We start from the raw sequence: 12,099 nt of genomic DNA, 5'->3' as shown, positions 1-12,099 counted from the left end.
TTAAGAGTAATATTATTTGTTAAGCACCTACTGAGGCCTGGACTCTTTGCTGGATATTTTCACATTTAATCCACACAATAAGGATGTATTATTCCCTTCATTCCACTTCTGTGGTCAGTGAGGCTGAGAAATGCTTAGTAAGTTGCACAAAGCAAAGGAAGCGAAGCCCAGATGTGAATCCAGGAGTGTCTGGGTTTTTTGATATCACTCCTTCGCTCAATTCAAGAATATGTAATGCCATAAAATGCAGATGTCTCCTCCTCTTAAATATCTTCCCTGTTATCCTTTCAATAGGTAAAAGTCTAGAGATTTATGTGTGGCACTTGGACCCTGATCCGCTCACTTCCATCTGTGTTAGACATCGCTAATTAATCATCGCACTTTTGTCCCCAGAAATTGGACTCAGCTTCAGAATCCTTCTGAACACAGCATCCCCAAGCAGTCAATCTCAACCAACTAACCATAATTAACACAAAAAAATCTGTTGGACATGTCTCCCATGGCGCTCTGCTAATAACTTTACTAATAGCACATACAACACTATGTTGAAATGATTTGCTTCCTAATTTTTAGTCTTCCCTTTTAGTTTTAGTTATAAGACTTCAGTGATAGGACCATTCATCTTCCTAAATCTAGCCCCTGTATACAGTATACTACATATACAATAGGCACCAAGTAAAAGTTTTGTTGGATCAAGTGTAAGTAAACATCTTTAGTTTAAACCTATGTGACAACCAAAATGCTAAACATATATTATTGTTAATAATTAGAATGGCCAGCATTTATTAAGCATTTACTATTTGCCAATATGGAAGTAAGCAATTCATATATATTAATTTTTAACTTAAAAAATGATCCCATGAGATAATGATATTATCCCTATTTTGTAAATAGCAGTACTGAAATTCAGAAAGCTTAAATGATTTGTACAAGGCCCTAGGACCAAACCCACTTATTTTGACCCCCAACCCACACTCTTAGCTACTACACTGGTCATAACAAAAAACCCACATAAAATGTAATTTTCTACCTCATGGTGCATTTATATAACTGTACTACTGCCTATTACTGGTTTTCTAGAACTTTGCCAGGTGGTCCCCGAACTTTTTTCAAAACTTTGCCAGAAAATTAAGTATCTTTCACTGATCCTCTCTGGGTTCCCCCTGCTAAAACTATAACAACCCACCCCCGCAAACTTGGGAATTAACTGATGAGAAATGCATCACGTTCCCAGAGAAGTCTCTCTCCTTTTCCAGTTTCTTATCACCTAAACCATGTCAGGGTCTACTCTGTGTTGGCCACTGTGACAGGTGCCATGGTGTGTTAAGATGAGTAAGACTTGTTTCCTGACGTCGGTGTACTCACAGTCTAGTAGGGAAGCAGCTGCAGAATCACAATGGACTGTCCTTGAGAAAGGTAGGTAGTGCTTTGCGTGAATGAGGAAGAGACACTCAGTTTTGCCCAAGAAAATCTTGAATGGTGGCCAGCATTCATCCAGGAGGGAAGAAAGAAGGGCAAACCACAGAAAGAATATATGCGACATGTGCTTTAGAGTCCAAATCCAGGCTTTCAAAGTCCTTTGTAGGTACCTCCTACCGCTGTCAACATGATTTAGAACCTTCCAGATCGAACTCTAGTAGGTCTGCCCTGGAACTTCAGAGTTCCAGGCATTGAGGCTACCATGGTACATATGTTTCCTCCACCAACACATGGAAATATTCTTCTATTTATTTATTATTTTAATGTAGTGATTGATCATGGTTGTTGAAGGGGATCATGAGTTTTTGAGGATTTTAGTGCACCTTTTACATACCCTGAGGGTCCACCTTCTGAAATCAATGAATGCCTCACGAGCATATTCTCTCAGAACTGAGACCTTCAAAAAGAGGCACATAACTTCCCCAATTTCCTATGAAAGACATTATTCTAGTGTCCTCGAGTGACAGATGGTCTAATAATTTGCAAATACGTGCTCCTTACACTCTGAGGTCAGCTCTGTTTTACTTAAGGGTTTTCACTCACATAAGTACCATCTGGAGCCCACATCCTCTATCTTAGGCTTCAAATAAATCCCGATTTACCTCAGAAATATTTGCCAAGAGTCTGCTTGCTAGAAAAATTACCAGTTTATCCTCTTTAAGGCATGCCTTTGCAATATATGACACCTAGCAGGTACTTCATAAAAGTCCATAGGGATACTCTCAGGATGCTACAAAAGATACCTGTTGAGACAAAGATTTGGGGGGAACTGAAGCTAATTTTTTTCTTTTACCTTTTTTTTTTTTTTTTTTTTTTTTGTGCATGTGGGTTAGTGGGCAGTCTGGCAAGATTAAACAATTTTCTTTCAGCTGGAGCATCCTAATCCAAATTAAAGCTTCGTGTGCTGCATCAACATTCTGACTCAATACCGCTGAGGTTTCTTTGCCAAACATCTTTTCAGCTCTCAGAATCAGTCAGTCTGGGGCACATTTTGATCTGATGATGTATGTATACAGAAGAATGGATGAATGCTTGAGGATGAACTTCAAATCTTGAAGGAATCATGAGCTATTGTGCTCTTTGAAAAGCCTGAGGAATGCTTTTGTGGGGTCTACCCCAGAACATGCTGGTGGCATGTTTGTGGCTAACACCTTGCAAAGGGCAATCTGGATGTTGTTGCTCATGTTTTCTCTCTGGAGCAAAAACCAAGGTGCATATAAGATTTCATCAATAATTCCATGGTGTTATTTAAGCCCAGTCCTGGGTCCACTGCACCCTGGAATATACCTTAAGCATTTGAGCTAAATCACTGAGAAAGGCCAGGAAGCTAAACTACTCTTCTTTTGTGCCAGTCATTTAACCCCCAGGTGCTCTCAGTCCTGCCTAGCCTGCCGGGACTGGAAATGGGCCACTCCTGTCCTTTCGCACTGACTTCCGCTTGAGAGCAGGAAAGCATCCTCTTCCTCTTCAAAGTGGACCCGGATGCAGATTCATCTAGTTAACTCTTTTTCAAACTTGATTAATAGTTCTTCAAGTCAATTCCTGGTAAGAGGTGGGTCTTGCATACATTATTTTCTTTTTTTTTTTTTCCGTCAATAGGGAAGTGAGTAATTCCTAAGTTTTAGACCAGGAAGAAAATCTGGAACCTTATCAAGTTCATTACATCTTGGGGGAACAATTATAAATTTTTTTTTTTATAAATTCACCTAGGAAATCACCCACAATTTCATTATCTAACAATATTGTTTTTCCCATTTTTGTTTTTTAAAAAAATCTAGTCTTCTAAATCTTAAAACAGTAAAAGTGGGATAACGACATCTAAAAATTTGCAGAATACATTTCATTACTAAAAATCTTTTAATCATTTTCCTATATCCATAATTCCTAAATATTTTCAAAAACTTGATATGCAGTGTCACCTAATAATTCACAGAATCCTCTTTGAGAAATGCTACATAAAATCAAACAAGGAAAGTTATCAAGGAAGTTAACAGAGAAGGCTCCATTAAGAAAAACCTGGGTTTGAGTCCCGGTTCGCCCACTAATTTGTTCTCCCACAAATTATAATGAATAATACATGACTATCTGAAGTCATAACATTTATTGACCACCTGCTATGTAACAGGCACTTTGTGAAGGGTCTTGCGTGTGTTAATTTCACTTGATCCTAGAACCCCATAGGCTGGTGCTAGTAGTATCCTACTTTGCAGATGAAGATATAGAGGCTAAGGAAGTTTTCCTGGCTTAAGCTCATGGGGTAAATCAATATGAACTTAACCTGGCCTGTGTCCACTCTACCGATTGAGTTCCCACCCTCCTCCTCTGGCTGTTGAAGACCTGGTTCCCTCACAACCTCCATCCCACCCCCACTACTAGCTCCCTAACACTGGGCTACCTCTCATTCCCAGCCTAAACACCAACTCTAACACTCATCTCTCCTCTTCACCCTTTATGCTTCCCCCCAAATGCCACTTGTTCCAGGAAGCTTTCCTTGTACTCCATTATACACTCTCTTCATTATATATTCTCTTCATTCAAGTGCACATTTTCATTGAGAAAACTTATAGGAATTAGTTCTTTTTGTAACTATGAGTTCATTATCCATCTCCCTTGCTAGACTGTGGCTCCAAAGTGCCCTCACATCTGTATTTCATCCAACAACGTGAATAAGTGACTCATTAATGACATGTCATTCTCAATTCTTTAGCCAGCAATATGGTCAGTTCCCATTAGCTCATTTCTAAACCAGTGGCTTTCAGCATGACAAAAGGGAAGTACAAAAGATGCATGAAACTGCTACGTTAAACTGCAGGACTTTGGGTGGGTGACCTTGAGAAGGAGCAGGTTTTGAAAGCCACGCCATTTTCTGTTCCTTTCAGAACAGAAGCTTGAATCTGTACACACCATTTCTGCTAAGAGAGTTAGTGGATGGCTGTGGAGGAAGGGCATTTACAAGCCTTTTCCAGCAACATGAAGCTTTAAGTCCTTGGAACTGTCCCCAAACAAAAATTTGGTCTCCGCCACCTAGCTTCTCCCACTCTGGTGAGTCAGGTAGAAGAGTGGGGTAAGTGGTCCTAGAGGGTGTTGTTCTAAAGTTCACATTCTCCTGTAAGGGGCACCACAGCCTCAGTTTACATGGCCAAATAAAGGAAATGCTGCATCAAAACTTGTATTGAAAACTCACAATAGAAATGAGTATATTAGTGAGGCTGGGAGGTCCTGCAGGGAGAAAAAAAATCTCTATTTCATTTTGTTTAGTTCCTACGTTTATTTGGCCATATTTAATCATAGCATGTTGTCTTGGATTAGACTGAGCCAGAACCAGACCCTGAGATAAGGATTTAAGTACAAGAAGGTTTATTTGGGAGGTGAATTTATAAAAAGCCTCAGAAGTGGGTAGGAGAAGAATAAATGAAACAAGATGGGACTGGGAGGGAGACAAACCATAAGTGACTCTTAATCTCACAAAACAAACTGAGGGTTGCTGGGGGGAGGGGGTTTGGGAGAAGAGGGTGGGATTATGGACATTGGGGAGGGTATGTGCTTTGGTGAGTGCTGTGAAGTGTGTAAACCTGGTGATTCACAGACCTGTACCCCTGGGGATAAAAATATATGTTTATAAAAAATAAAAATTAAAAAAAAAAAAAAAAAGCCTCAGAGGCAGGGAAAGGAAGTGAGCTTGGAAAGGGAAGAAGGCCAGTCCTCCAAATTCACCTTTGGAGGCGACTGGAACTCTGCCTTGCTGGGGACCCATGGGGCAGGCCCACCACAGAGGTGATCTGTCGCAGGAGTAAGGAAGCTGGATTTTATTCACCAGCACTCATCGGTCACACCCTGAGGGCCACTAGCTCCCTTCTGTGTCCAGCCTGCGCTGCATGGTATCTAGAGAAAGATGGCAGGTGCTCACAACAGACCACTGGTTGTCATATTCAGGAACTGTGAGTGCCACAGGGAGATGGGTGGGAGCACGTCTTCCACACCGGTGTCCCTCTTTACTTTTTGCTTTTTCACATAGGGTCCTCATTCATACCTGGTGGAAACGGTACTTGAGGACCAAAATTGGTTCACTGAGTTCCCAGAAGCTACCCTCTAGCTGAACACATGGAGCCAAAGCTATGCTATAGTTTGTAAAACCCCAAAGAGAATCCCTATAAATGCCACCAGATACCAAACATGTAAATCTCCAGACTCAGCAGAAAGAGCCTTGGGAGATCATAACTTTTCGGATGTTACATCCAAAAGCCACCTAAAGATCCAAACTTAGAATCAGGTTCTCACTCAGGCTGTCTGCGAAAGAGAAACGTTCTCTTCCCCACTGCCAAGGGCACAGTGGATGCCATACTAACAGTGCCCTATGTATGGTGATGGCAGGCTGCATCTACAACAAGCTAGAGATTGTCATATGGAGGCACAGAAAAAGACACAGAGCTCTGAGGACCACTTGTGTGGACTGTCTTACATTCTAGCAAAGGCAGACAATACAATACCAACAGACCAACAGAGAAAATGTTCAAGATGGTGGTAAAGGTTATGAAGTCATCTAAAGGATAATGGGAGAAAGAGTAGCTGGGGAAGAATTACTTAAGGCTGAGTGATCTGGAATGGCATATTTGAGGGGTAGAATATGACCTGACACCTCCTTGCTTCAGTGGAGGAGAGAGAAGGGGATTTTAGGAGGATAGAAGAGCACGTTCAAAGGCCCTGGGATGGGAATTTGATTGGAGTATTTAAGGACAGGGGCCTGGAGCACCCTGAATGAAGGGGAAGAGTACTAACAGTAAGGTTGGCAAGGAAGGTTATAGCTGGAGCATGCTGGGTTGAAATTTGGTGTGTTTTTCCATCTGTTTCACTGCTCTTAAGGAAGAAAAAAACCCCAAAGCATCAGAGAACATTTGCTGAGTACCAAATGATACTAGATTTCTGAGAAAACTAAGGAAATTCATCGAATTCTATCATCAGACAGCGGTCTCATCTCATTTTTCAGCATCTCTCACCAAGATCTCAAATGGCCTCACAGATTAAAACCAGCCCCTAAAAACTGAATGCTGACCTGCTCTTCCAAAGTTTTATGTCCCAGTCCCAGAAAGCAATAATGTACAGAAACAGGGCACACTGTTGCTAGGACCCACTTCTTGCTGGGAGGAAGTCTGCTGGGTCTATGCCATCTGGTCTAACCAATGGCTTCAGTTCAGCCCCTTGAGGCATACCCAAGGTGGCCCCTTCTGGACTGCCATTTGCTGACTCTGTATGAGGGATACCCAGTGGTGCAGCCACAAGGTTCACTCAGGTTGTCCCCTGAGGATGATACTGTGGAGTCCGTCTCAGGACTTTGTAAGGCTTTGTCAGGCAAGAGAAGGCTGGTTCTTCACTCTTGGCAAAGCCAGGGGCAGGAGATGAGGGGAAAGAAGAGGCCAAATTTGGCCTTTGGGGACAGGGACATCGCAACAGAGGACTCTGTCATCCTGCAGGAGCCTGAGTTTTATCCCACAGCTGGTTACTGGGCACCAGAAGGATGCAGATGGAGCAGGGCTCTCCTACGGAAGTTAGTAAAACCCGGGCCCTGCCCTCAAGGGGCCACCCTAGAAGAGACAGAAAGCTGGCTACTCCTGGTCATACCAGGCAGAATGAAAGCAGGGGCAAAAGGGACATTCAGGGAACTTCAGGAGAGTACGGGGAAGAGAAATTAATAAGCTCACTGCCTTTCTTTGGCTTGACTTTATGGCTCCCTTGTCACACTTATGACTCAGGCTTTTTTAACTGAGGGAAAGGGGACAGTACATCAGGCATCAACAGAGCACTATTGTCAAGAGATGAGGGGAAGTGAGAAGGACAGGAAAACAGCTCATGAAGAGCTGGAATAATGTCCCCTATTCTGCAAAATGACAGCAGCTCTGAGGGCAAGGTCCTGAGAGATCTTCTCACAACAGGGTTCTCTCTCTCACTCTCACTGTCTTCACCTTGTGCTTCTGCTGTTTCCTCTGCATCTGGGTCTTTCTCTCAAGATCTTGTTTTTAACAGACCCCCTAGACAGACAATCTGTTGGGTGTGAAGATCAACTCTTCCACTTCCACTTAACCTTGGGCAGGTTGCTTCACCTCTATGTGCCTCAATTTCCCTCATCTGTGACAGGTGGATATTAATAGTACCTACCTTAAATGGACTTTGTGAAGATTAAATTAGTTAATACACAGAGACAGAATGACACTATTTCTATCATGAGGCTGGGGTTCCCTAACTGTGGTCAGGGTAGTAGGCTCTCATGGACAAAATGGCTCTTTACCAATTCCATTTACTTGGAAGGAAGCTAGGGATATTAGAATTGCAAGGTCTCCTGAATGCTTAGAATCTCTTAGATTCCTTTCTTCTATATCACAGCCTGTTTCAAAACAAATTTTAAAACTTACATCCTATCATAAAATAATACAGGTTCATTAAAAACTGTTTAAGAAAAAAATATGGGGGCACCTGGGTAGCTCAGTTGGTTGAGGGACTGCCTTCAGCTTAGGTCATGATCCTGGAGTCCCAGGATTGAGTCCCACATCGGGCTCCCTACTTGGGAATCTGTTTCTCCAGCTGACCTCTCTCCTCTCCTGCTCTCTCTCATTCTCTCTCTCTCTCTCTCTCTCAAATAAATAAAGTCTTTAAAAAAAAAGAAAGAAAGAAAAGAAAAAAAATAGTCCAACAAATAGCAGATGAAAATTGCAGAGTAGAGGACATATGATTTGAGGGCAACTCTCCTGACCATACAGTAATCCTGCTTAAGCCATGTGGTTTGCACTGCATTGACCTTGCTGCAGGCCTGGGCCAGCAGACCGGGCAGACTCTCTCCTGGGACTTCTGCTGGAGCTACTGAAAGACACTCTTTTCTTCTGGGACCCACAGGACCAAGGATGAATATGTTTGAAGATTCCAATGGTGAAGCTTCGGAATAGAGAAGAAAGCAGATTCTAGCTTTCTGGGAGAATAGAAAGAAACATGGAAAATGCAAGCTCTTCAGTGACAGGTGAGAACCTAGATCCAGCAATACCTGAAACTATAACATTTATTTATTGGCCAAAAAGTCATATGAGCCAATATGTTTCTTCTATAGATTCTTTTAACTTCAACTAGTTTTGGCTGAGATTCAGTCCGTTGTAAATGAAAAAATTTTGACCAACCTTCCAGAAATAACCACATTTGCATGTATGTATACTACCTTCCAGTCTTTCTTTCTCTTTCAAGCTCTCTGCATAGTTTTTTTTTTTTTTCTAATGAGAGGGGATCTTAACCTACAAATTTTAATATTTTTTTCCTTCCTGATCCTGTTACAAAATTTAGTACTTCTGGTTAGCATTTAAGTCTTTTTGAGAGAGGACAGAAGAAATTCTGCTGCCCCCACACCCTCCCCTGTCACTCTTCTGCCCCCGGAAGGTATTTCAGAGGGCAAGGGGCTATCCTATGATATTCATGGATTGGCAACCCCTTCCATGCTCCGTTCTATAGTACCGGGCTGGAGACCATCAGCTTTGATAGAGACTTTGGCCTTAGGTCAGCTTGGACTCTTGCCTGGTCTTTCAAAGCACTTTCCTTTTAAAGCCTCCAAACCCAGCATTTTCCATAAACATCTTACTGCCTTCTTTTTTTTTTAAGTGGAGAGAAATTCAAGGGTGAGCATGCTGTATATTAATGGTGGTCTAGAGACAAGCAACATGGACCAGAGTTTCAGGAATCCAAAAAGAAATGCCCAGAATGCATTTGACTGCCAAAGTACCATTTGGGGCATAATTGAAAATTGAAATGCTGTAATGACATGGTCGAAATTATACCTGCGATTCCTAAAGAAATTCAGAGGTGGAGTAGCCTTTGCTCTGTAATTGGCATGCTCAGATAATGCGGGCTGCAGAACATTTGCTAGTAATTCTGCTGCTGGCTTGCTTGGCTTATAGCTCAAGAATAACAGTGAAGTTTGTTTTGGTAATCTCTCCTCTGGATTTGTGAATTATTTGTTTTCATTATCTTAAACATAAACTGGAAAGAAAAATCCAACGCAGAGGGAATTTTTATAAGACAGAACACTCGCGTTGTCTTTGGATATGGACGCCACACTTAATTTAATAAAAACCAAAGCAGACCACGTTGGAAGCTCTAACAGAGGAATGTGTTTATAATGAGGGAAGTGCCACAGGTCAGAAATCAAACATGGGCTTCGAAACTGTGGATTACAGTCATACCCACTGTTTCTTATTCTGCGGGGTGCTTCTGAGCAAGTCATATCAGCTTCCCGGGTTGTGACTGCCCTCCTCTGCCTCAAGCAGCAGCAATCATGTCAGCTCTGCCCATCTGAGAGGCGGTGAAGAACTCAGGAGATCTTAGAGGATTAAGATTTCTTTTACAAACACAAAACTATAACACTGTTCTAATATTCAGATAATGTTCTCTAGAATTTTTAAAAAAATTTATTTATTTATTTGACAGAGATCTCAAGTAGGGGGAGAGGCAGGCACAGAGAGAAAGAGAGAGAGAGAGAGAGAGAGGAAACGGGCTCCCCACTGAGCAGACAGCCCGATGCGGGGTTTGATCCCAGGACCCTGGGATCATGACCTGAGCTGAAGGCAGAGGCTTTAACCACTGAGCCACCCAGGCACCCCTGTTCTCTAGAATTTACAGAGTGCTCACGCATCAAGCAGATGATGTTGTTGTAATTCTGAGCCATCATCCCCACTCTGTAGATCACAGATGTCAGCTACTGGAGTAGAAAGAGATTCCGTCTTAAAGTCAGGGAGTCAGAGAGTTTAACCTCAGTGCTGGCTGTGTGACCTTAGGCAAGTTAGTGACCTCTTTGGTCTTGGATACATCCTGTATGCAAGGGGGATGAAGAAACACCTGACACCTGCCTAGCTGCCTACAACCTTTCTGCTAGAGAGCAGGAAACATATGTATGTACAGTAAGCAGCCACAGTCAAGTATGAAGGTCAAATAGGCTGATAGAGGAGTACAGCAATTATAATAACATTGTAATAGCTGTTTTGTTTTGTTTTTAAACCATTGTCTCCGCCTTGGGCGCCATTCTAAAACCTTTACCTGCATGAGATAAGGGACACTTGTAGCAGTTCTGTGAGGAAAAGGCTGTCATTTTCATTTTAGGGGTGAGCAAACTGAGGCACGCAGGGATGCAATATCTTACCCAAGGCCATCCAGCTAATAAGCGGCCCTGTTGGGGTATGGCGCAGGAAGTCTGGCTCCAGAGCCTGCCCTGGAAAACATTATACTGCATTGTCTCTCTAATTGCTACTGTGTATTGAGCGCTTACTGTGTGAGCTTTTTCTTCTAAGTGGTTTACAACGATTAAGTCAACGTTCTCAGCAAACCTTGGTTAGAGTTTTAGTTTAGTTTTAAAAAAATGATGCCCAGTGAAAATGGTCAGATAAATGACAATTTCTTATTATAAGCATGTCCCATGCAATATTTGGCATATACTTATGCTAAGAACATGTTTGTCTGAAATTAAAATTGAAATTTAATTGGGCATTCTATATTTTATCTGACAACCCTACCCTGAGAGGAGGTGGAAACTAATCTAGTTCCTTATACTGAGTGGACTTCAGAAAATAGAAATCTCTATCATTATTGGTATTTTCAGGTTATTCATTCTGATATCTGCTTTCAGTTGTTCCTCTAACCAACTGAAATCAGAAGCTATATGCATCAAGAAAATAATTGTGATATATTAATAAAACAAATTAATAGTGCCTCTGGAACTCCTTCACAGAAATTGTCTAAGTGATGGAGCCTCATGGCGATCCTGTAAATATTATGCCTATTTAATAATGGGAAAACTGAGTCTCGGAGCCATTAAATAATTTGCCCTAGGGTACAGAAATTAAAGAAAAAAAAATCTAAATTAGAAGGAGCCCATGGGTGGCTCGGTCAGTTAAACATCCAGCTCTTGGTTTCAGCTCAGGTCGTGATCTTACGATCACGGGATCGAGCCCCACATCGGAGTCCGTGCTGAGTATGGAACCTGCTTAAGATTCTCTCTCTCTCCCTCTCTCTCTGTCCCTCCCCCTGCCCAGTTCACACATGTGTCTGCTCTCTATCTTAAAAAAGAAAGAAAGAAAGAAAGAAAGAAAGAAAAAAAGAAAGAAAGAAAGAAAGAAAGAAAAAAAGAAAAAAAGAAAGAAAGAAAGAAAGAAAGAAAGAAAGAAAGAAAGAAAGAAAGAAAGAAAGAAAGAAAGAAAAAACTAGTTTATATCACATTGTGGTCTCTAGAGTATGAGAGCTATGTTATGTTATTGCATATCGGGTTTTATAATGAAGAAAGTTGGTAGGAGTCTGGATTCTTGCCCCAATTTCCATTAATGGCAGAACACATCTGAAAACTCAAAGCACAGTCATCACTGTAAAACCCGTCTTTTCTTAAAAGAAAAGGCAGAGAGAAAAAATCTTCAAAATCACTATTAAGTCACTAATAGTGACTTAAATGGTGCAACAGGATTATCTCACATACATTTTCTTGTCCCCAGTTAATACTCTTTCCTTGCCACGGTGCCACCACTCTCAGTGACATGGCTGGAGAGTTTCTATTGATTGAAAAGCTTTAATGTTCTGGATACCTTGGCAACAACTTTATCATCCCCTCAA

General features: G+C 41.7%; 1 protein-coding gene and 1 long non-coding RNA gene across 9 annotated transcripts in view; one reads left to right on the top strand and one right to left on the bottom strand.

Moving 5' to 3' along the window:
• LOC309862833 (uncharacterized protein) overlaps window positions 1-12,099 on the bottom strand; it is a 472,598-nt gene that overhangs the window by 158,734 nt on the left and 301,765 nt on the right. The window lies entirely within an intron of this gene.
• LOC309862847 overlaps window positions 1-12,099 on the top strand; it is a 385,689-nt gene that overhangs the window by 233,992 nt on the left and 139,598 nt on the right. For 6 of the 7 annotated variants that reach the window (XR_014310741.1, XR_014310742.1, XR_014310743.1 and 3 more), the window contains exon 3: window positions 8,362-8,482. The exons of the other annotated variant lie outside the window; for it this stretch is intronic. This is a non-coding gene — a long non-coding RNA (uncharacterized lncRNA). The remainder of the gene's footprint in view (window positions 1-8,361; window positions 8,483-12,099) is intronic. 7 annotated transcript variants of the gene reach the window in all.

The sequence above is a fragment of the Mustela nivalis genome (assembly GCF_964662115.1).
Source record: "Mustela nivalis genome assembly, chromosome: 1".
In the NCBI taxonomy this organism is placed as follows: domain Eukaryota; kingdom Metazoa; phylum Chordata; class Mammalia; order Carnivora; family Mustelidae; genus Mustela; species Mustela nivalis.
This window is presented reverse-complemented; position numbering and strand designations above follow the sequence as displayed.